Source organism: Chiloscyllium plagiosum, unplaced genomic scaffold, assembly GCF_037043375.1.
Source record: "Chiloscyllium plagiosum isolate Xiang-an unplaced genomic scaffold, Cpla_swu_hap1 HiC_scaffold_13, whole genome shotgun sequence".
NCBI lineage: Eukaryota > Metazoa > Chordata > Chondrichthyes > Orectolobiformes > Hemiscylliidae > Chiloscyllium > Chiloscyllium plagiosum.
In genome coordinates, this window is record NW_028270151.1 from 97,653,942 (window position 1) to 97,677,779 (window position 23,838).

Below are 23,838 nucleotides of genomic sequence, written 5' to 3' on the forward strand. Positions count from 1 at the left end.
CGCATTCTCAAAAAATCAGTGAAGTTTGTGAGACACTACCTGCCCTTGATGAAACCATGTTGACTATGTGATATCAAATTGGTGTTTGCCAGATGATCATAAATCTTATCTCGTATAATTATTTCCAAAACGCTTCCTGCACCAGAAGTAAGGCTCACTGGTCTATAATTAACTGAGTCATCTCTACTCTCCTTCTTGATCAAGGGCACAACATTTGCAATCCTCCAGTCCGCTGGTACCAAATATCAAAGCCAAAGGCTCTGCCATCACCTCCCTAGCTTCCCAGAGAATCCTTGGATAAATCCCATTCAGCCCAGGGGACTTGTCTACTTGCCTCAACCACTACAGTCAATGTTCTGACCAATGAAGGCAAGCATGCCAAATGACTTCTTCACCACTATTTCTGGCTGAAACGTCACTTACAAGGAAATATATACCTGCAAGCCGAGGTGTCTTTCTTTTTTCATCAACACTCACAAGGGCCCTACCATTAACTGTACAAGATAGTAACTGGATGGAGATTTTTAAAACCAGATTTCATTGAGAAATTTAAAAATGAAGGTGCATAAACTGCATGCAGGGAGAAATGTTTTCACTTGTGAGGCTGACCTGAACAGGAAGTTAACAATAATGAATCAAATCAGAAATTCAAAACAGAACATTCTCCCTGACAAAGATGACATCTAGTACCAGGAATGCTTAAGTTGAATATAATGACTTTTTTCAGGGGAAATTGGTAAGTACCTCACGGAGAAACATACAGAAGGATACACTGATGGGATGAGACAAAGTTGGAGTATATTCCTATGGAAATTAAATATCTGCACTTGCTTGTTGGGCCAAAAGGCACGTTTCTCTGCTGTGAAGTCTTTGTAAATGTCCTGGTCTTGTAAGTAAAGAATCATTTAGTCACCCACTAATCTGAAAAAAAGGTTCCACTAGGGTATAAAAGAGAAATACAAGAGGCATCCCTTCATAAGGTTATACAATTAACATCCATTACTGAAGGTATCTCTGCAGAGGGAGAGAGCGGTTTAATCTTTGGCTTCTCAGTAGCAGGAGAGAACAGAGTTTTAATCTGTGCTTTGGTTTAAGTTGAGCTGGCAACATCAAGATCTTTACTGAATTCAGCTTGGGCTGCCTTAATAAACCCATTATACGACTGAAAGCAACATGGTGAGAAGATGACATCAAACTTTGGGATGTAAAGAAGTACGCATGACACTATTTTGCTGACTGCACAAGACAAACACAAATACTTTTCTGAATGAACAAATCTAATTTTAGCTATCTGTGAAATCTGTTAACCACAAAATTAAGAAAGGTTAACATGGGTAACAAAAAACACAGTAGGTTGAATATCATCAATAACAAGTTTATTTATTCCAGATTTTCCTCTCAAACCCTTGCACACACCATTCAACATCACAGCAATTCATATATGCAGCATTTAACAAGAAAGAGGCCCCAAAGCTGTTTTATTGAAGAATAATGAGACATTGGTCAGGAAGAAGGAAGTATAAGATCAGAATATACAAGACCCCATTGGAAAAAGGAATCTCTTGAAAGTAGAAAGACAGGATGCTATGTAGAGGAATTTGTGGAATTAGGTTTGAATGAACGTTAGACAGAATATAAAAAATCTTATTCATGGCAGAGAGAAAAAAAACAGAAAAAGGAAACCTGCTAGCTTACTTTTCCTTAAGATGTCAAGAACAAAACTTCATAGACTCCAACAATTTTTAATTAAAGGAGATGGATGCTGATTTGGTTTTCGGAACGCAGTATGGAAACATGTGAAATGTTCTAAACTGCAATCTCTTCAAGATCGCATGTTCTATACATCCCCAACTGAAATCTGCAGCGTCGTGGTGGGTTCAATCTCACCTCTAGTTGTGTGATGAGGCTGGCCTCCTGTGCTTTCAATCGCTCCTTTTGACATTTCTTCTGTTCTTTCTTCAGCTTGTCCACAATGGTCTAGTGCTTTTTTAAGTTCGACCTCAGTGCACGGATACTGATCTCAGTATCACTCTGGACTGACGTAGTTTCTGTAGAATATCCAGCCAGTGGATGGTAACAGGTCTTATTCAAACCAAACTGAATTTGGACACTACATTAGTGGATAAGAGATATATGCAAATCTGCATAACACTTGGTCACACTTCTCACATCCTGTTCAACAAATTTAATCAAACCTGCGATGCCACTGACAAAACCCTCGCGCAATGAACGCACTGACCTCTTGGTAGCCACGGTATCGCCATACACATCTACAAATCAGACATGCAGTATCACCATACACACCAGCCGATCACACAACAGAACTATCTGGGCAGTCAGCATCGGTAAGCATGGTACAATTACGGTCAGAAACATATTGAGGAAAAAAGCCAAAATAAGAAGCTAGAGACTAAAAGCTTTCAAAAGGCATGCACTTGAAGCACAGGAGAGGAATGGGATTTGGAAAGGAATTCTGCAATGAGGCTACTATACATGGCCAGGATTTAGGTTTACTCTGGAAGGCGTGCACCAGTCAGAGAACTTAAAACCACGAGAGTTTGGAGGATGATGTTAGACTAAAATTCATAAAGTAAGGCATGGATTCATCATGAAAGACTTTCAAAAATGTGACAATTAGATTGGAGAAGTTAGAAATTCAGGAGGCAAAAGTCATTAAGGCCAGACTGATAATTTTCACAATAAGAGCTCTTTCCAGAATACAGGCAGCAGACTTTTGGAAGTGCTCACATTTATGGTGTATAAGGAGAAACACCTGATCAAAAGAGGATGGAATTATCAAGCCTGTTGGTGAGAGTTATGGATGATGAGGCATGATACATGTACCTTTACAGAGACAGATTTGTGGTCAGTAAATGCTGGGTTCATTCGAGGCTGGAATATGCTGCTGAGATATAAAGAATTTGGACCAGCTGAGGATAGCAAATGGGATGCTGGACTGGCAAAGAGATACAGCTGGGGAGTCAGAAATAGTATGAGTTGATTTTTCTTTGTTGAATACTTCCATTGTATTCATTGTTTTTTCTGAAAAGCTGGTCCCATTCTTTTTACAATTTAGTCAGAGGAGAAAGTGAGAACTGCAGATGCTGGAGATCAGAGCTGAAAATGTGTTGCTGGAAAGGCGCAGCAGGTCAGGCAGCATCCAAAGAACAGGAGAATCGACGTTTCGGGCATAAGCCCTTCTTCAGGAATGAGGAAAGTGTGTCCAGCAGGCTAAGATAAAAGGTAGGGAGGAGGGACGTGGGGTTGGGGCGTTGGAAATGCGATAGGTGGAAGGAGGTCAAGGTGAGGGTGATAGGCCAGAGTGCGGGTGGGGGCGGAGAGGTCAGGAAGAAAATTGCAGGTTAGGAAGGCGGTGCTGAGTTCGAGGGATTTGACTGAGACAAGGTGGGGGGCGGGGGGAAATGAGGAAACTGGAGAAATCTGAGTTCATCCCTTGTGTTGGAGGGTTCCTAGGCGGAAGATGAGGCGCTCTACTCCAACCGTCGTGTTGCTATGGTCTGACGATGGAGGAGTCCAAGGACCTGCATGTCCTTGGTGGAGTGGGAGGGGGAATGGAAGTGTTGAGCCACGGGGTGGTTGGGTTGGTTGGTCCGGGTGTCCCAGAGGTGTTCTCTGAAACGTTCCGCAAGGAGGCGGCCTGTCTCCCTCTTATAAAAGAGGCCGCATCGGGTGCAGCAGATGCAATAGATCATGTGTGTGGAGGTGCAGGTGAATTTGTGGCGGATATGGAAGTATCACTTGAGGCCTTGGAGGGAAATAATGGGGGAGGTGTGGGCGCAAGTTTTGCATTTCTTGCAGTTGCAGGGGAAGGTGCCGGAAGTGGAGGTTGGGTTGCTGGGGGGGGTGTGGACCTGACGAGGGAGTTATGGATGGAGTGGTCTTTTCGGAACGCTGATAGGGGAGGGGAGGGAAATATATTCCTGGTGGTGGGGTCCGTTTGGAGGTGGCGGAAATGACGGCGGATGATAAGACGGGGAATGTCTTAAAATGTGAACAAATGCATTGCCACACACATACATGGTTATTAAAGGGTTGGACACACTGTAGGAAAGAAACATGTTTCCGCTGATGGGTGAATGCCGAACCAGAGGACACAGCTTAAAAATGCGAGATAGACCATTTTGGACAGAGATGAGGAGAAATTTCTTCACCCAGAGAATCGTGGCTGTGTGGAATGCTCTGCCCCAGAGGGCATTGGAGGCCCAGTCTCTGGATTCATTTAAGAAAAAATGAATAGAGATCTCAAGGAGAGTGGAATCAAGGGGTTGGGAGGTAAAGCAGGGACAGGATACTGATTAAGGATGATCAGCCATGATCATATGGAATGGTGGTGCAGGCTAGAAGGGCAGAATGGCCTACTCCTGCACCTATTGTCTATTGTGACACACCACCACCTTCTGTGGTAAGGAATTCCACAATTTCACCACTCTCTGGCTAAAGACGGTTCATCTTATCTCCGTTCTAATGGGTTTTCCCTTTACTCTAAGCCTGTGTCCTCCTGCCAGTGCAACCGTCCTCCCAAAGTTGTGTGTAGCCAGGTCATTCAGTATTCTGTAAGTTTCAATTGGATCCTCCCTCATCCTTCTAATCTCAATTGAGTATAAACCCAGAGTACTCCAATGTTCCTCCTGTGTTAAGCTTTTCATTTCTGGTGAACCTTCTCTTGGCACACACCAAGGCTAATACATCCTTCCTGAGGTATGAGGCACAAAATAATGGTAGTGTGGTGTGACCAGAGTCTAAGAAAACCTCCGAATCCCCACCATTATATCCTACTTCTCTCGAGATGAATGACAACATTGTATCTGCCTTCTGAACTACTGACTCCACCTGCAAGTGTATCTAAGGCGAATCCTGCGCTTGGAATCCCAAGTCATTTAGTTATTCAGATTTATGATTTCTTTTTTTCCCATTTAGTAAATAGTCCATGCCTATATTCTTCATACCAAAGTGCATGACCTCACATTCTCCCACATTGTATTCCATCTGCTACTCCTTTTCCCACTCTTCTTAACTGTCGAAATCTTTCTGCAGGCTCCCTGCCTCCTGAATATTACATGCCCCTCCAGCTATCTTTGCATCATCTGCAAACGTGGCCAGAATGCTTTCTGTCCCGCCACTCAGATTATTAGCCTATAAAGTGAAATATTGTGGTCCGAACACTGACTGTTGGGGAACACTGTTAGTCACCAGCTGCTATCCTGAGAGGGACAATTGTATCCTCACTCCGCAACCTGTCAGACAGCCAACCTTTTATCCTTGCTAGTACCTGGACTCTGACACCATAGGTCCTTATCTTACTCTGCAGACTGCTGTGCGGTACCATATCAGAGGCCTTATGGAAGTTCAGATAGATAATTGTCTCTGGTCCATGTGGTGGTATTGCGTACGAGAGAGAGAGAGAGAGAGAAGGTGCTGCATTGCAGTGGTGGGAGTGATGGATACTTATTCTGGGGAAGGCGCAAGCAGATATACAATGAGTGTGAGAGAGTAGAGAGAATATGGTGACCCTTATCCTGACAGAACGGGGAATGTCTTAGAGAGAATTGTAAGGGATAGGATTTATGCACATCTGGATAGGAATAATGTGATCAAGGATAGTCAGCATGGTTTTGTGAAGGGCAGGTCGTGCCTCACAAACCTTATTGAATTCTTTGAAAAGGTGACGAAGGAGGTTGATGAGGGGAAAGCGGTAGATGTGGTATATATGGATTTTAGTAAGGCGTTTAATAAGGTTCCCCATGGTAGGCTACTGCAGAAAATACGGAGATATGGCATTGAGGGTGAGTTGGAGGTTTGGATTAGGAATTGGCTGGATGGAAGAAGACAGAGGGTAGTAGTTGATGGCAAAGTTTCTTCATGGAGTGCCGTCACTAGCGGTGTTCCGCAAGGATCTGTTTTGGGACCATTGCTGTTTGTCATTTTTATAAATGACCTGGAAGAGGGGTTAGAAGGTTGGGTGAGCAAGTTTGCGGATGATACGAAAGTCGGAGGAGTTGTTGACAGTGAGGAAGGATGTGGCAGGTTACAGCAGGATATAGAGAAGCTGCAGAGCTGGGCAGAAAGGTGGCAAATGGAATTCAATGTAGCTAAGTGTGAGGTGATTCACTTTGGGAAGAATAACAAAAAGATGGGGTACTGGGCTAATGGTCGGATACTTGGCAGTGTGGATGAGCAGAGGGATCTTGGTGTCCATGTACACAGATCTCTGAAAGTTGACACCCAGGTAAATAGTGCGGTGAGGAAGGCATATGGCGTACTGGCTTTTATTGGTAGAGGAATTGAGTTCCGGAGTCCTGAGGTCATGATGCAGTTGTATCAGACTCTGGTGCGGCCGCATCTGGAATATTGTGTGCAGTTTTGGTCGCCATACTATAGGAAGGATGTGGAGGCACTGGAACGGGTGCAGAGGAGGTTTACCAGGATGTTGCCTGGTATGGAAGGAAGATCGTATGAGGAAAGACTGAGACACTTGGGGCTGTTTTCATTAGAGAAAAGAAGGTTTAGGGGTGACTTGATTGAGGTGTACAAGATGATTAGGGGGTTAGATAGGGTTGACAGTGTGAACCTTTTCCCGCGTATGGAGTCGGGTATTACAAGGGGGCATAGCTTTAAATTAAGGGGGGGTAGATATAGGACTGAATTTAGGGGTAGGTTCTTCACTCAGCGAGTCGTAAGTTCATGGAATGCCCTGCCAGTAGCAGTGGTGGACTCTCCCTCTTTATGGGCATTTAAGCGGGCATTGGATAGGTATAAGGAGGATAGTGGGTTAGTATAGGTTAGGTGGGCTTGGATCGGCGCAACATCGAGGGCCAAAGGGCCTGTACTGCGCTGTATTCTTCTATGTTCTATGTTCTATGTTATTGATGCTTTTCCTGGACTTTTCTTCGGACCGCAGATACTGCGCTGAGCTGAGTGGTGTGCTAAGACCATGCTCTGGGAAGAGAAAGGTCACTCTCTCTACTAGACCATTCACCAGGACCTCGGTGCCCCTGTCGACAAGCTGTGGTGTATATTCCCCTTATCTGCCATGCTCGGGTAAACTGTGCCGGGCAGCTCCAAACTGAGAAAACTCAACCGTGTGTCCATTGGCCTTTTAATAATTGCAGCAGTACCAAGGATCACTGAATATCCAGGAGCATCCGGGCGATGGTGAGCACCTCCAGCCATAATGGGTGGGAAAATCTGGCTGGCGTTGAATGAGAGGGACACCATGGAGTGCAATGTGTAGTTAATGAGTTGAGTTCGATAAGATAACACCAGGAAACTAGCTCTCCCTCATGCAGATATTCCTTCTGTCACATTCAATGAAAATGGCACTGAGACAAATTATTGTACGATTCAGCCCAATGAGTCGAAGATTCTGCTGATTCTACTCCCAGTCACAATGCTGTAGGACAATTGCTTACCAAAACTCTCAATCACCTTGACTTACACAAATATCCTGCTCACCCATCATTCCTAGAAACAGTGGCTTCTATTGCAAGATGCTATCGAAATGTTCACATTTCACAATTTTTTAAACCTACCGTCAGATCCTTCTTTGAAATTCTCTCTCAATCTCCTCCTCTCTTTTAACCAAGCTCCTCCCATTTATTGGTATTTAAACTGATTTCCCCGCCATCTCTCTCTGGCAGTGAATTTCACACCCACAACACTCCTGTGTCATGCCACAATGGAGGTTTGGAGCTGTAAATGGAGGGAGCTGCACATCCTGTCACTTCCAGCATGAGCTGCAAGTTTCCCCACGCTGGGCAGTGATCTAACACAGTGTTACATAGCAATGCAGCGATTGGTGCACACAGCTGCGTAAACTGGGAAGGTAACTGCTCCAGATTAAAAGATAAATTCACTGCTATTTACTGCACAGCTCCCCATGCTGCACAGATATCCAGTCCGTGTGTATAGAGCAATGCCTTTGTGTGTTCTGCACAGTTCAAATTTATATATCAGTGCACTATTGGACACATACGTAGTGAACTTGTGAGCTCTAAACAGTGTTCAATCCTGAACGGATTGCTTAGCGGTACATTAGCCTGGTCTACGCAGTGCTTCATGTTGAGGAGGTACCTTATCTGGGCTTATACGGTCCGGGCTGGGTCTGAGAGGAGGATTGGGTATCACAATTCCTGCCATGATAATCACTCCTCCAGCTCGGCCCATTCCGCTGGTAAATGTGAGGTGCTGTGTTTGAGATAGAATTTACTTGGTCAAAATTTTCGACATTAAGCAAAACAGAATTTAGTCGAAGACTGTTGATAAAAGACAACAAAAGGAAGAGGAAGTTGCAATAACTTAATTCTATTGGAAAACTTAACAGAATAATAGTTTATTTAACTACTATACAGTAACTGCTCCAATATGGTATCATCCAATAAGCACTCAAATGTCAAAAAACAAATGCAGGAAACAGATTGTCTGACATGCAGTTCTCCAATCCAGGAGGAAAGAACATTAAAAGACAGTTCCGAGAAACATCACAGAGACAGTGTGTAGCACCCGGGAGAGATTTACTACCTTCCAACCCTGCTGAGACTCCAGCAATAACTGTCAAAAGGTAAAACTAAGAATTCTGTTTCTGTGAGAGCTTGAATATCACTCCACAGGACCAGGCCGTGGCTGCAAGAACACAAGAAATGGACTGTATCTACAGCGTCTATGGCTCTGTATGTGTCTCTCAAAAATGCCTAAACCCACCTAAGCCGTTTAATGCTGGACAGACAAAAGTCAAAGTTAAACATAAATAAATAAAGCAAAAAAAAAGCAACGGGCCTAATGATCAGACACAGACGGCCTCGGGAGCCCAGCAATTCCTATATTGCCAAAACACAGCACAACCATCGAGCTTGTGAAGAGAAAGTATGATGTCTCTCCCTCACCTCGATGTTTACAACTGGAGATGTGCCATTAGCCTAATAATCGTCGATATCAAAATCTCACCCACACCAATTATTATTGTGATATATCAGAGTTAACGTGAAATGGGTTAACTGGAGCTGTTTGTTCAATGACTGTGATTAATATCAGTCTTCCTGGATCTAACTGTGTCACTGGAGGATTTCCCTCTTCCATAATTAGGGACTTCTTTCAACTTGTTCTGCCATAGTATTCGGCGCAGCGTCAACCTCAACAAGATTGGGATCAGGAGCTACAGAGAAAGAGAGAGAAATCAGAATCTGAGAACATTAGAATGGTCCAACAATGGATTTTAATTTGAGAACATTAGACTGGAATGTTCCAACAATGGATCAGAATCTGAGACCATTCGACTGGAATGTTCCAACAATGGACAGGGATTTATCCTCGGGTCTTCACTGGCTTTCTCGGGATTGGGCATGGTTAGAGTTGCGGATACGAGCCGTACTGATGATTATTCAAGCTGGGTACTATCCCACCCTCGCTGTTATTGGTGTTCCGGGTAAGTCTATCTCTGTCAATTCTATGAATGATGCTGAATGTTACTGCTATTCTGGTTGATTATATTTAACAAAAACATAAAATTTCAGTCACAAACGCCACTTCCTCCTCATGCATTTCCAAACTATTCCTCATAAACATCTGAGAAGGTAAATGACTGTTCGAAACATTGAGTCTGCATTTACCGTGAACTGTTTTATATCTCCATATTCTCTCTGTCATCAAACCTGCCGACGCCCACCTTCATAATATCCCCAATCTCCAGATTTGCCTGAGTTCTGTTACTGACTTCGCATTCATCTACCCTTTCATTAACGACAGATTTTATGGCTCCAGTTCTCTTCTGACCTCTCTTCCAGTTACAAATAGTTTGACCACAAACTTGTTCTAGTCTCGACGGTTACTTCGCAACAGGGACTCTTAAACAGAGTAATAATGTCACTGACAGTGTAATTCAGAGGCGCAAGTTATGACTCTAAAATCATTGTCTGAAATCCTACCACAGCCGATGACTAAATTTAAGTTCCGATATCAAAAATTGGAATGAAACCTAATTTCATTCCGTAAACCATAAACCATCAGGATTTCTTTTCTTATTTTATTGATAACCTTTGGTAAAGAAAACTAACATTTTTGCACGATCTGAACTAAGTGTCACCTCAGGTTCATATGGTTGCCTCCATTTTGCCTTGACAAATGGCCGCGTGCTCAAGGGTAGTTGTGATGGGCATCAACTACTGCCCTTGCCAGTTATTCTGGCATCCCGCGAAACAACATCAACAAGCAAACGTGGATGCTGGCGATCTGAAATAAGATTCTCCACCGTCTGAAAGAATGTTGGAGAATCTTAGCAGGTTTGGCAGTCTGTCAGAAAAAAAAAGCACAAATAACGTTTCGAGTTCAGTGAACCTATCAAAACTGAATGCAACTGAAAAAAATATTATTATATCAGGGATGGTTGGAAGGGTGAGCGGGAGGTTTGTGTCGAGTGGATGGTGTCCAGCAAGAGAGAGAAAGTGAGAGAGAAAGATAGAGAGATGGAGAGAGAGAGAGAGGGAGAGAGAGAGAAAGGAAAAGGAAGCAAAGGGATTGCTGATTATGGACTGGAAGGAAAACATAACGGGAAGTTATTCTACCATTTCCCCTTTTCTAATATTCCTGGATATCATATTTATTATGGGATGTTCCTGCTTACCGTGAGTTATGTTCCCTCTATCTCTCGTCTCTGAGTGTGGTGATCAACTCCATCAGCAATACTCATAGTCGCTGAGAAATTGAGAAACGTAATGTTCCATTGACAACTGCTTCTTTGGAGAGAGGAACTGTTACTGTGCGACTGTGTCGAGATGTAAGAGCTTTCTCCGCCAGGAAGAGAAACTGAGGAGCTGAAAAGTGTATTACTGGGAAACCACAGTAGGTCAGGCAGCATGGAAAAATCAGGAGAATCGACGTTTTGGGCATGAGCCCTTCTTCAGGAATGAGGAAAGTGTGCCAAGCAGGCTAAGATAAAAGGTAGGGAGGAGGGACTTGGGGGAGGGGCGTTGGAAATGCGATAGGTGGAACGAGGTTAAGGTGAGGGTGACAGGCCGGAGAGGGGGTGGGGGCGGAATGGTCAGGAAGAAAATTGCAGGTCTGGAAGGTGGTGCTGAGTTTGAGAGTTGGGATTGAGACAAGGTGGGGGGAGGGGTAAATAAGGAAGCTGGAGAAATCTGAATTCATCCCTTGTGGTTGGAGGATTCCGAGGCGGACGATTCTTAGCAGTGTGGAGGAACAGAGGGTTCTTGGGGTCCGTGCCCACAGATTCCTCAAAGTTGCTATCCAAGTTGATTGGGTGTTAAGAGGCGCATGGTGTTTTGGCTATCACTTGCAGGGGGATTGAGTTTAAGAGACACTAGGTTATGCTGCAGCTCGATAGAGCCCTGCTCAGAACACACAGGGATTATTGTGTTCAGGTCTGGTCTCCTCATTATAGGAAGGATAAGAAAGCTTTAGAGAGGGTAAAGAGGAGATTTGCCATGATGCTGCCTCGACAGGAGGGCAGGTCCTATGAAGAAACCGTGAGAGAGCGAGGGCTTTTCTCACTGGAGGAAAAATAGATGAGAGGTGACTTGATAGAGGTGTACAAGATGATGAGAGGCATAGAACATAGAACATAGAACATTATTGCGCAGTACAGGCCCTTCGGCCCTCGATGTTGCGCCACCCTGTCATACTCAGCTGAAAACCATCCCACCGACATTATTCCATGTCCGTCCATTTGCCTGTCCAATGACGACTTAAATGCACATAAACATGGCGAATCTACTACAGATGCAGGCAAAGCATTCCATACCCTTACTACTCTCTGAATAAAGAAACTACCTCTAACATTCGTCTTATACCTATCTCCCCTCACTTTAAAGTTGTGTCCCCTCGTGTTTGCCGTCCCCATACTTGGAAAAAGAGAGGGTGAATGGCCAGAAACATTTTACGAGGACAGAAATGTCTATCACTAGGTGGCATAAATTTAAAGTAATTCGAGGAAGGTTTAGGGGAGATTTCAGAGGTAGATTATTTACACCGAGAGTGTTGGGTGTGTTAGATGCGCTGGCAGCCATGGTAGTAGAGTCAAATACCTGAGGGAAACTTAAGAGACTCTTGGATAGGCACATGGAACAAAGTGAATGGAAGCATGTAGGTGAGTCTGATCTTAGAGTAGGAAAAGCGGCACCACATCGAGGGCTGAAGGTCTAAAGATTCATGTAGAACTCTGATCTCAAAAACTGCATGAATTCATGTAAAACTCCGTTATCTCACTTTTTAGACTAGAATCAATTTAAACATCATGGCATAGACAGACAACACAGGGGTGGCACCATTTTCAACATATTGTCGAGCTATCACCATTATTAACAGCTAAACTGAGAATGCAACTTTAAAAAAAAAAGTTTTGTGATTTACATATGAAAGAAGTGAAACTATCATGGTCTTTTAACAGATGAAAGGCTTAACAGACAATCAATTTTTCATTGTATAATTTCAGTTAAATCACACTGTAAATTTCTGCTCTAAATTCTGTGTTAGGCTTGAGCACTCCACCATCACCTGATGAAGGAGCGACCCTTCTAAATCTAGCGTGCTTCTAATTCAACCTATTGGAGTATAACTGGTTTTGTGTGATTGTTAACTTTGTACACCCCATTCCAACACCGGCATCTCCAAATCAGTCCTGTCCTTTGTTCTGTGTTCTATGGAAGTGCTCAAGAAGACTTGGACATTGAGGAAGATTTGAGACTTGGAGCAGGTCAGCCTTGATCTTAGTGAAGGGCCAGGCAGGCTTGGAATGGGAATGACCTGCCCCTGTTTCTGATGTTCTCCCATTCTGTTATTGGAAAGTTAGTAGGTATTATTTTCCTGGAATGTTGCAATCAGGGAGACCAGCGGATTTTGTGAGCCATCGCTTCGTGAGATTTAGGAGCTGTATTCACAGTGAATCTGGGTCTCAAACATGATCAACAAATGAAGCACAAGTTACAGAGAGGGGAAGCTCTGTAAAGAAGATGAGCGCCCTCTTTTATGTCTCTCCTGGGTCTTCCAATTACATTTCCAAATCTCCCAAACCGTGTGGGACAGTCTTGAGGGACGATATAGTCTCCTCTGTTCCTGTGCACCATGCTATAACAGTCAGTGGACTCCAACAGCTCCTGTCTCGCCAGTTTGAGGGGTTTAATGGAACGCAGAAAGATGGTACTGGGGATCAGGAGTGGGTCATTAGAGAAATTGAGCATTCTCCACCAGGCATTAAGATTGTGGTCAGAGCCTCATTTTCCTGCCTGTGTCCCATTATCCGTGACACACTTCTCTGTCAAATTTTTAACTAACTCAGCTGTGAATACTTGTAATCAGAGAGGCACCACAAAATTCTGGGGAAGATAATTCCCATTCGAATGGCCCTTTTAGAATTTTCCTTCATCCCCTTGTGAGAATAAGAGAGTCATACAGCTTGGAAACAGATCCTTTTGTCCAAATTGTCCACGCCAATCTGGCACCTTAATCAGATCTCGTCCCACTTGTCAGCATTTGGCCCGCATCCCTCTTAACCATTCATATTTATGCACCATTCCAGATACATTTTAAACATGTAATTGTACCGGCTTTCACCACTTCCTCTGACAGTACGCCCACCCGCCTCTGTATGAAAACGTTTCCTCTCAAGTCCCTTCTAAGTCTTTGCCATGTCACCTTCACACTATGCCGTCTAGTTCTGGACGCCCCTACACTGGGAAAAAAGATCTTGCCCTTTCAGACTATCCATGCCCCTCAGGACTTTTTTAAACCTCTGTCATATCATTATTCAGCCTCTGACAGTCCAGGGGAAAAAGCCTCAACCTGTTCATCATCTCCCTGTAGCTTAAACCCTCAGGTTCCAGAAAATCCTTGTAAATCTTTTCTGCACCCTTTCAAGCTGAACAACATCCATCCTTTAGCAGAGTCAACTAACATGTACGCAGTATTCTTAAAATGGCCTCACCTACGTCCTGTACAAGCGCAACACGCTACCCCACTCCTATAGTCAATGTTCTGACCGATTAAGGCAAGCATGCCAACTACATTCCTCACCATTCTACCGACCTAAATTCCACTTACAAGGAACTATGAATCTTCACCCGTAGGTTTCTTTGTTCAGCAAGATTCTTCACGGTACTACCCTGCTTTAACTTACCAAAATGCAAAAACTCACAAATATCTAAATAGGTGCCACTCAATCTGCCAGTCCTTGGATCATTGATGGTCAAGGATCCCATTATATTCTGAGATAATCTTCTTTACTGTGAACTGCACCACGTTGGTGATGTATCTGTAAACTTACGAACCATGCCTCCGATAATCACATCAAAGTTGTTTATATCCATGATGAAAAGCAGTGAGCTCAGCACGGATTCTTTGAGCACACCACTGGCCACAGGTCTTCAGTCTGGAAAACAATCCATTACTTTCAATCCAATTTTGTATCCAATTGGTTAGCTTTTCCTAGATTACATACAACCTAATTTAATAAACTGTCTACGATGGGGAACCTTATTATATGCCTTGCTGAAGTTTGTGTAAACAATATATACCACAGTGTCTTCTTCAATCTTCTTTGTCACCTCTTCATAATACTCAATCACATTAGTTAAACATTATTTCCATCACACAAATCCATATTGACTGATCATAATCAGTCCATGTCTTTCTAAATAGATGTAAATCTTATCCCTCAGAATCCCCTCCAATCAGCTCCTCGGCACTAACGTTGGCTGATTGAGTGGATAATTCCCTGTGTTGTTTTGGCTTACTACTCCCTTTTCTAGCCCCACTACTCCACTGTCCACAAAAAATAATGATAACTATGTTGGTGATATGGCCAATGATATAGTTCTCAGAGTGTGTCAGAGTCAGTGTTCGGAACAAGTCAGGCAGATTTCTTTAATCTGCTAAAACAACGCATTTATGACCAAAACAAAATTACTCAAACTATGATGGAAAGAGGAATGACGAGAGGATATTGCAATACGTACATTGATATTTTCCTTTGAAAAATACTGAGAAACACACACAGACACACACAGACACACACACGCACACACATATGTATTGTCGATAATAAACTGAAAAGCAAAATATCTGCAAAGTTAACTTGAAAGAACATTGTCCAAATATGATTCGAACTCATGATCAAAGGAAAAAATGAGAGTTTGACCCAAATGCCTTTGTATTTGTAGAGTCATCAAGTTTTACAGCATGAAGAGAGGCAGAGAGGCCCTTTGGCGCAAACTCGTCCATGCTGAACCAAATATCCAACCACACTAACCTCATTCCCAGCAGTTGGCCCATAGAATTTCCTATCCATGTACTTGCCCAAATGTCGTTTAAATATCGTTAATACAAATGCTTCAACCACTTCCGTTGGCAGCACATTCCCTTTGTGTACCAGTCTCTGTGTAAAGCAGTTTCCAACAGTTTCCCTTTTATTCATTCCCCTCTCCTCTTAAACTTGTGCCCCCTCCTCCTCGATTCCCCAACTCAAGGTTAAAAAAAAAGATGGATCTATCCTATCCATGTAAACTTCTATACGATCCCTCAAAGTCTCCTATTCTCTAAAGAAAAAAAGTCCTCGCTTGTCCAACCTCTCCCTATAATTCATACTGTTGAGTCCTGGCAACGTTTTTGAAAATTCCGTCTGCACACATTCCAAATTAAAAACATTCTTCCGATCGCAATGTGACTAAAACTGAACACAGCATTACAAGTGCCCCACCAACTTCCTGAATAACTGCAACATAACTTCCCAACTGCTCTCCTCCATGTCCTGACCGATGCTTGCTACTGTGGCAAAAGCCTTCTTCACTTCCATGTCTAATTATGGCCCCACTTTCAGAGAACGGTGGACCTAGACTCCATGGTCCCTCTGCTCAACTACACTCATTAAAGTCCTACCAATCACCATGAAACTCCTATCTTGATCTAACGTTGCCAAAATATTCCTCGGCCAACTTCTCCAGTTTGATCAAGGTCCTGCTGCAATTTCTGATATACGTCCTCACTGTCTACGATACCACCTATTTTAGTGTCATCTTCAAGTTTCCTTATCATGCCTTGTACATTCGCAAGAACATCATTGATACAGATAACGAACAGCAGCGACCCCTGAGGTACTTCATGTGTCACAGGCCTACAGTCCGAGAGCATCCTTCCACTATTACCCTCTCCTTACTACCATGAAGCTAATTGTGTGTACAATTTGCCAGCTCCCTCTGGGGTCCATGCGATTCTAACCTTCCAGAACAGCCTATTAATGGTAACCTTGTCAAAGGACTTAGTGAAAACCATACAGTCTACGTATACTGCCCTACCCTCAAAAACATTTCTGGTCACTTCATCAATGAACTCAAACAAACTTGAGATGCATGATCTTCCACTCACAAAGCCATTCAATCTTTCCAGTCTAAAAACATCTATTAACAATAATTATTAAAATTAGTAATAACAAAAGAATTAGTAAATAATAATAAGATGAAATTTTCAGTGGAGAATACATTATCCATGGTATGTGATATTGGAACGTGTATCATGGGTGAAGGGCAGAATAGATTTTGTCCCTGGGTCATTGAACTATGTTGAAAAAGGCAAGGGTGGCATGGTGGCTCAGTGGCTAGTACTGCTGCCTCATAGTGCCATGGATCCGGGTTTGGTTCCAGCATCGGGTGACTTTCTGTGTGGAGTCTGCACATTCTCACTGTATTTGTGTGTGTTTCCTCTGGGTGCTCCATTTTCCACCCACAATCCAAAGATGCATAGGTCAGGTGAATTGGCCATGCTAAGTTACCCATACTGTTATGTGCATCCGTCAGGGGTAAATATAGGGTCGGGGAATGGGACTGGGTGGGTTACTGTTTGGAGGTCTAGTGTGATCTTGTTGGGCCAAATGGCCTGTTCCCATACTGTAGGAAATTTGTCAAAAAACTATTTGTAAACAAACCTTCTTTCCAAATGCATGTATATCTCATCTCTCAGAGTCTTCTCAAGTAACGTCTCTACCACAGTTGTTAGGTTTCCTGGTCTATAGATCCCAGATTTTTCTTTGCTTCACTTCTTGAAAAATGGCACAACATTTGCGAATCTCCAATATTCTGGAACCTAAACTGTAGCTAACGATGACAGAAAAGTATTAACCAGTGTCCCCGTAGTTTCTTCTGTAACCTCTTGCAGTGTTCTTGGATGCATCTGTTTAGGACCAGGAGATTTATCCACCTTCATACATTCTAATGCATCCAACACGTCTTCTCCTGTGATATTGACTCACCCCAAGATAACACTACTACCTTTGTTAACCTCCCAAGTCTTCATGTTTTTCTCCATGGTAAAGGCAGAGGAGAAATATTCATTTTGAATCTCTCAAATCTCCTCCGGTTCTAGACATGCATGTTCACTTTGGAACTTGAGGGGTCATACTCGCATTTAGTTATTCTTTTTACTTTAATGTACTTGAAGAACCTCTTTGCATTCACCCTAATCTTCTCAGCCAAAGCTATCTTGTGCCCCCTTTTCGCACTCCCGATTTCCTTCTTCAGTAAACTACTGTATCCCCTGTACACCTCCAGGTATTCCCTCGATCCCAGCTGCCTGGACCTGAGCCACGCCTCCTTTTTGCTGGTCAAAGCCTCAATATCCCCTGACATCCGAGGATCCCTCTTCCTACCAACCTTGCCTTTTACCCTCACAGGAACATATAGACCGTGAACTGTAGACATTTCACTTTTAAAGGTCTCCCACTAGCAGGAGGTCTCTTCGCTTGCAAACAAACTCCTCCAACCAACCCCTACAAGATCCTGTCTAATTCCACCAAAATTCGCCTTGCCCCAAGTTTGAACTTGAACATGTGGATCAGTTTTGTTCTTCTCCATAATTATTTGAAAATTAATAGAACTATGTTCACGGGTCCCAGAGTGCTCCCCCGCTGTCACCTCAGTCACCTGCCCTGCCCTAGATCTGAGAGTAGGTCAAGTTTCGTCCCTTCCCGTGTTGCACCCTCTAGTGGGCGGCATGGTGGCACAGTAATTAGCACTGCTGCCTCACAGCGCCTGAGACCCGGGTTCAATTCCCGACTCAGGCGACTGACTGTGTGGAGTTTGCACGTTCTCCCCGTGTCTGCGTGGGTTTTCTCCGGGTGCTCCGGTTTCTTCCAACAGTCCAAAGATGTGCAGGTCAGCTTAATTGGCCATGCTAAATTGCCCGTAGTGTTAGGTAAGGGGTAAATGTAGGGGTATGGGTGGGTTGCGCTTCGGCGGGCCAGTGTGAACTTGTTGGGCTGAAGGGCCTGTTTCCACACTGTAATCTAATCTAATAAAATCATACTGCTTGAGGAAACTATTATGAACACACTTAATAAATACACCCCATCTCAGTCCTTAATTCTATGACATTCCCAGTCTATGTTAGGAAAATTAAAATCTCCTACTAATGCAATCCTATTGGCCCTGCAAGTCTCCCCAGTCTGTCTACATATTATTGTTCCCCTAATTCCTCGTTTACTATTTGGGGGCATATAGTACAATCCAAATCCTATCACCATTCTCTTCTTATTTATTAGCTCCCCAGACAAATCTTCACAGGATGATCCATCAGTTATTTTATCTCTGTTTATTGCTTTGATACTCGCCTTAATCAAAAATGAAACTCCCCGTCCCCTCCTTCCACTGTCTCTGTTCCGCATAAAGCACCTGTACCCTGGTACATTAAGCTGCCAGTCCTGTCCCTCCCTTAGCCATGTTTCTGTAATGGCTATAATATCCCAGTCCCAGGCACCGATCCATGCCCGAAGTTCATCGGCCTTACCTGTCAGCCATCTTGCATTGAAACATTTGCAATTTAATCCAACAGGCATTCCTTGCTCCCTGTCTCTTCATTTTACTGTTCCTGATTACTGTATCTCCTTACAGCCTCACACTTTCTTCCCTGCTGTTGAGGATCCCACCCCTCCCCAACCCCCAGCCAATCTAGTTGAAACACTCCCTTGCAGCAGTTGTAAACCTGCCTGCTAGGATACTGGTCCCCTTCCAGTTCAGGTACAACCCTTCCTTCCTTAACAGGTCCCCTTGCCCCACAAAAGATCCCAGTGATCCAAATATCTCTGCCCCCCTGCACCAATTCTTTAGCCACCCCTCCATCTGCCATATCCTCCTGCTCTTACCTTCTCTAGCACTGAGCACTGGAAGTAAACTGGATATTACCTATGTCATGGTCCTGTCTTTTATCCTTTTCCCTTGCTCTCTACAATTACTCTGTAGGATGCCATCACTATTTCTACCTGTCTTTTGTACCAATGTGCACAATGACTTCTGGCTGCTTCCCCACACCACCCCCGGTGAGAACGTTCTGCAGCCGCTCTGAGACATCCTGGACCCTTCGAATGTGGGAGTCTACACACCACTCTGGCCCATTTGCAGCCACAGACTCTCCTGCCTGTTCCCCTCACTATCGAGTCGGATAATTACTTCTGTAGTTATTCTGATGGCACGGCCTTCTGACAATGGGATTTCTTCATGAAACAGTTGAATTTGGCTGAACTGTTTTGCTTCAAGCAATGGGGAGATTCTAATGAATCCTCATCGGGAATCCTCCATTAGTGGGAAAGACGACTGGGCTTTTTTTCACTCCACACATTGCTATGATGAGTGGTTGGGAAACAGAAAGGGAGCAATAGAATGTTTCTCCACAGATAGGCTACATTTTCCATCTGTAAGTTAAATCAGTAACGTTATCAATCTCACACTGGACTCTGTGAGCTCTTCTTGAACCATTGTCCGAACTATATGACGCCATCACACTCTCGACTCCAGGTCAGTGTGTTATTGCAGAATCAATTCATTAATAATAAATGGTCCTACTTGTTTTGAAGATGTGTTAATAAGTGCTTGCATAATGTAACAATAAGCGTTTCATGTCTTCACAATATCTGTGTTAAAATGAATATTCTTAAACATATACAGTAATTGCTGGAAAAGCTCAGCTTGTCTGTCAGCATGTAGGAAGAGAATTCACAGTTCAATTTTTCTGTCCAATGACCTTTCCTTTGAAACTGACTTATTTTTAAAGTATTTCCCCAGTTTTATTCTCCCACACAAGAAGAAATATCCATCTGGTATTCACCAATTACACTCTTCTCAAGATCTTATATGATCAATAAAACATTCCTCATTCTCAGGCCGAACTGTTAATTCTTCATAACGTAATGCCTTCATCCCAAGAATGAGAAAAGAGAAACATTTTTGAGACGTTTCGAAAGCAATTTTGTTTTTTATTTTCAGTTTAGGCAGTTATACCTACACATAATCCAACAGATGTAATCTCTGCAATGCCCTGTACTGATGCAGAAAACATCGCTAAGATCATACCCAGCACCCCTTGCACGAAACAGGATCACGACATTTACCTTCCAAATCACTTGCTCCATCTTCAGGTTAATTTAATGTGATTCATGTACTAAGACACACAAATCCCTCTGTACAACTGAGTTCTGCATTCTCCTTGCATTTAAATAAATTTCTGCTGTTTCGACTTTTCCCGAAAACGGAAAATTTCCATCACATATATATTGTACTGTTTTTTTTTGCTGAAGCTTTGCTCACAGCCATCCTCTGTCTGTATGCCATTGCTTGTTGCTGTGCCTTCCCCAGTCTGTGTCCCATTGCAGACGTTCTGCACTCCCACTGTCTGTATCCCATTGCAGAAGCACTGCCCTCCTCCGTCTGGATCACATTACAGATGCTCTGCCTCCCCGTCTGTATCCAATAGCAGACGCTCTGCCCTCACCCATCAGTATCCCATTGCAGACGCTCTGCCCTTCCCCTGTCTGTATCACATTGCAGACGCTCTGCCCTCCTCCTGTCCGTAACCCATTCCAGACACTCTGCCCTCCCCCTGCCTGTATCCCATTGCAGATGCTCTGACCACCTCCTGTCCGTATTCCATTGCAGACTCTCTGCCTTCCCCGTCTGTATCCCATTGCAGACTCTCTGCCCTCCCCCTGTCTGTAACCCATTGCAGACACTCTGCCCTCCCCTGCCTGTATCACATTGCAGACGCTCTGCCCTCCTCCTGTCCGTAACCCATTCCAGACGCTCTGCCCTCCCCCTGCCTGTATCCCATTGCAGATGCTCTGACCACCTCCTGTCCGTATTCCATTGCAGACTCTCTGCCTTCCCCGTCTGTATCCCATTGCAGACTCTCTGCCCTCCCCCCGTCTGTATCCAATTGCAGACTCTCTGCCCTCCCCCTGTCTGTAACCCATTTCAGACTCTCCGCCCTCCCCCTCTCTGTAACCCATTGCAGACACTCTGCCTCCCCTGCCTGTATCACATTGCAGACGCTCTGCCCTCCCCTGTCTGTATCACATTGCAGACGCTCTGCCCTCCCCTGTCTGTATCACATTGCAGACGCTCTGCCCTCCTCCTGTCCGTAACCCATTCCAGACGCTCTGCCCTCCCCCTGCCTGTATCCCATTGCAGATGCTCTGACCACCTCCTGTCCGTATTCCATTGCAGACTCTCTGCCTTCCCCGTCTGTATCCCATTGCAGACTCTCTGCCCTCCCCCCGTCTGTATCCAATTGCAGACTCTCTGCCCTCCCCCTGTCTGTAACCCATTTCAGACTCTCCGCCCTCCCCCTCTCTGTAACCCATTGCAGACACTCTGCCTCCCCTGCCTGTATCACATTGCAGACGCTCTGCCCTCCCCTGTCTGTATCACATTGCAGACGCTCTGCCCTCCCCTGTCTGTATCACATTGCAGACGCTCTGCCCTCCTCCTGTCCGTAACCCATTCCAGACGCTCTGCCCTCCCCCTGCCTGTATCCCATTGCAGATGCTCTGACCACCTCCTGTCCGTATTCCATTGCAGACTCTCTGCCTTCCCCGTCTGTATCCCATTGCAGACTCTGCCCTCCCCCCGTCTGTATCCCATTGCAGACTCTCTGCCCTACCCCTGTCTGTATCCCATTGCAGACTCTCTGCCCTCCCCCTGTCTGTAACCCATTGCAGACACTCTGCCTCCCCTGCCTGTATCACATTGCAGACGCTCTGCCCTCCCCCTGTCTATATCCCATTGCAATCGCTTTGCCTTCCCCTAGATGTATCCCATTGTAGACACTCTGCCCTTCTCCTGTCTGGATCGCATTGCAGATGCTCTGCCCTCCCCGTCTGTATCCTACTGCAGACGCAATGCCTCTCCGTCTGAATCCCACTGCAGACGCTATGCCTCCCCGTCTGTATCCCACTGCAGACCCTCTGCCCTCCCCGTCTGTAACCCACTGCAGACGCTCTGCCCTCACCCATCAGTATCCCATTGCAGACACTCTTCCCTCCCCCTATCTGTATCCCATTGCCGGCATGCATCCCTTCCCCAGTCTGTCTCCCTTTCAGAGGCTCTGCCCTTCCCCTGTCTGTATCCCATTGTAGATGCACTGCCCTCGCTCTGCCCTCCGCTGTCTGTATCCCACTACAGACAGTCTTCCCTCCACTGTCTGTATCACATTGCAACTGCTCTGACCCCCCGTCAGTGTCCAATAGCAGACGTTCTAACCTCTCCCATCAGTATCCCATTGCAGACGATCTTCCCTCCCCATGTCTGTATCCCATTGCAGACGGTCTGCCCTTTCCCTGTCTGCAGCCCATTGCAGAGGTGCATCCCTCCACCAGTCTGTCTCCCATTGCAGATCCTCTGCCCTCCTCCTGTCTGTGTCCCATTGCTGACCCTCTGCCCTCCTCCTGTCCCTATCCCATTGCAGACGCTATGTCCTCCCCCTGTCTGTATCCTATTGCAGATGCTCTGCCCTCCCCCCGTCTGTATACCGTTGCAGACGCTCTGCCCTACCCCGTCTGTAACCCATTGCAGATGTTCTGTCCTCTCGCTCTGTGTCCCATTGCAGATCCTCTGTCCCGCCCCCACCCCCACCCCCCGCCTGTCTCCTATTGCAGATGGTCTGCCGTCCCCCTTGTATGTATCCCATTGCAGACGTTCTGCCCTCCCCCTGTCTGTGTCCCATTGCAGACGCTCTGTCTCCATTTGACATCTTATTGAATGACTATCCTGTTGCATGAGCAAACTGAGCTCCATTTCCTTCACCCTGTTCATTAGAATAGATTGTAATTTGTTGATGAGCTCACACGGATCCCTGAAGAATTCCACTCGTTACAGCTTTCCAAACACAAAATGAGTAATGATCTATACTCTGTATTTCCTGATAGCTACCCAGGTCGTCCCTGCTTCTGCATAACAGCCTGGGATGGTTATATGACGTTCCCCTGTGCTGTGTAATTTACTGAATACTTCATTCTGTTTGGTGCAGCCCATTTTGCCGCAGACCCATTTAGGCGCAGAAACATTTCAGCGCAGCTCATATTTATTCCTTTTCAGGTTTCGATAAAAGTATTAATCAAAGCAATAAAAATAAAAATAATGTTTATTCCCTTTAGTAAAAATGTTAACAAGACACTTGAGTAAGTATAACATTGACTCAGAGTTTTCTTTCAGAGCTAAAATGATAATTAGCCTTGCATTTATTCCGATTGAAAACATTCATGAAGCTATTGAACATTTGACTGAAGCGCTCCCAGATGAACTGCATCCGCTGCTGGACTGGTTCGAGGATAACTATGGAAGGAGAAGATTACACAGAGGAAATGGTCGGCGTTCACCGCTTTTTCCAGTTGGAATTTGGAATTTATATGAAAGAACTTTAAACAATGAGGACAAAACAAGCAAAAATGCAGAAGCTGCCCACAGGAGATGACAATGCGAACTTGATGTGGAACATCCAGTTATTTGGAAATATATTGACAGTTTACGAAAAGTTCAGAGAGGAAGGGACATTTACTATGAG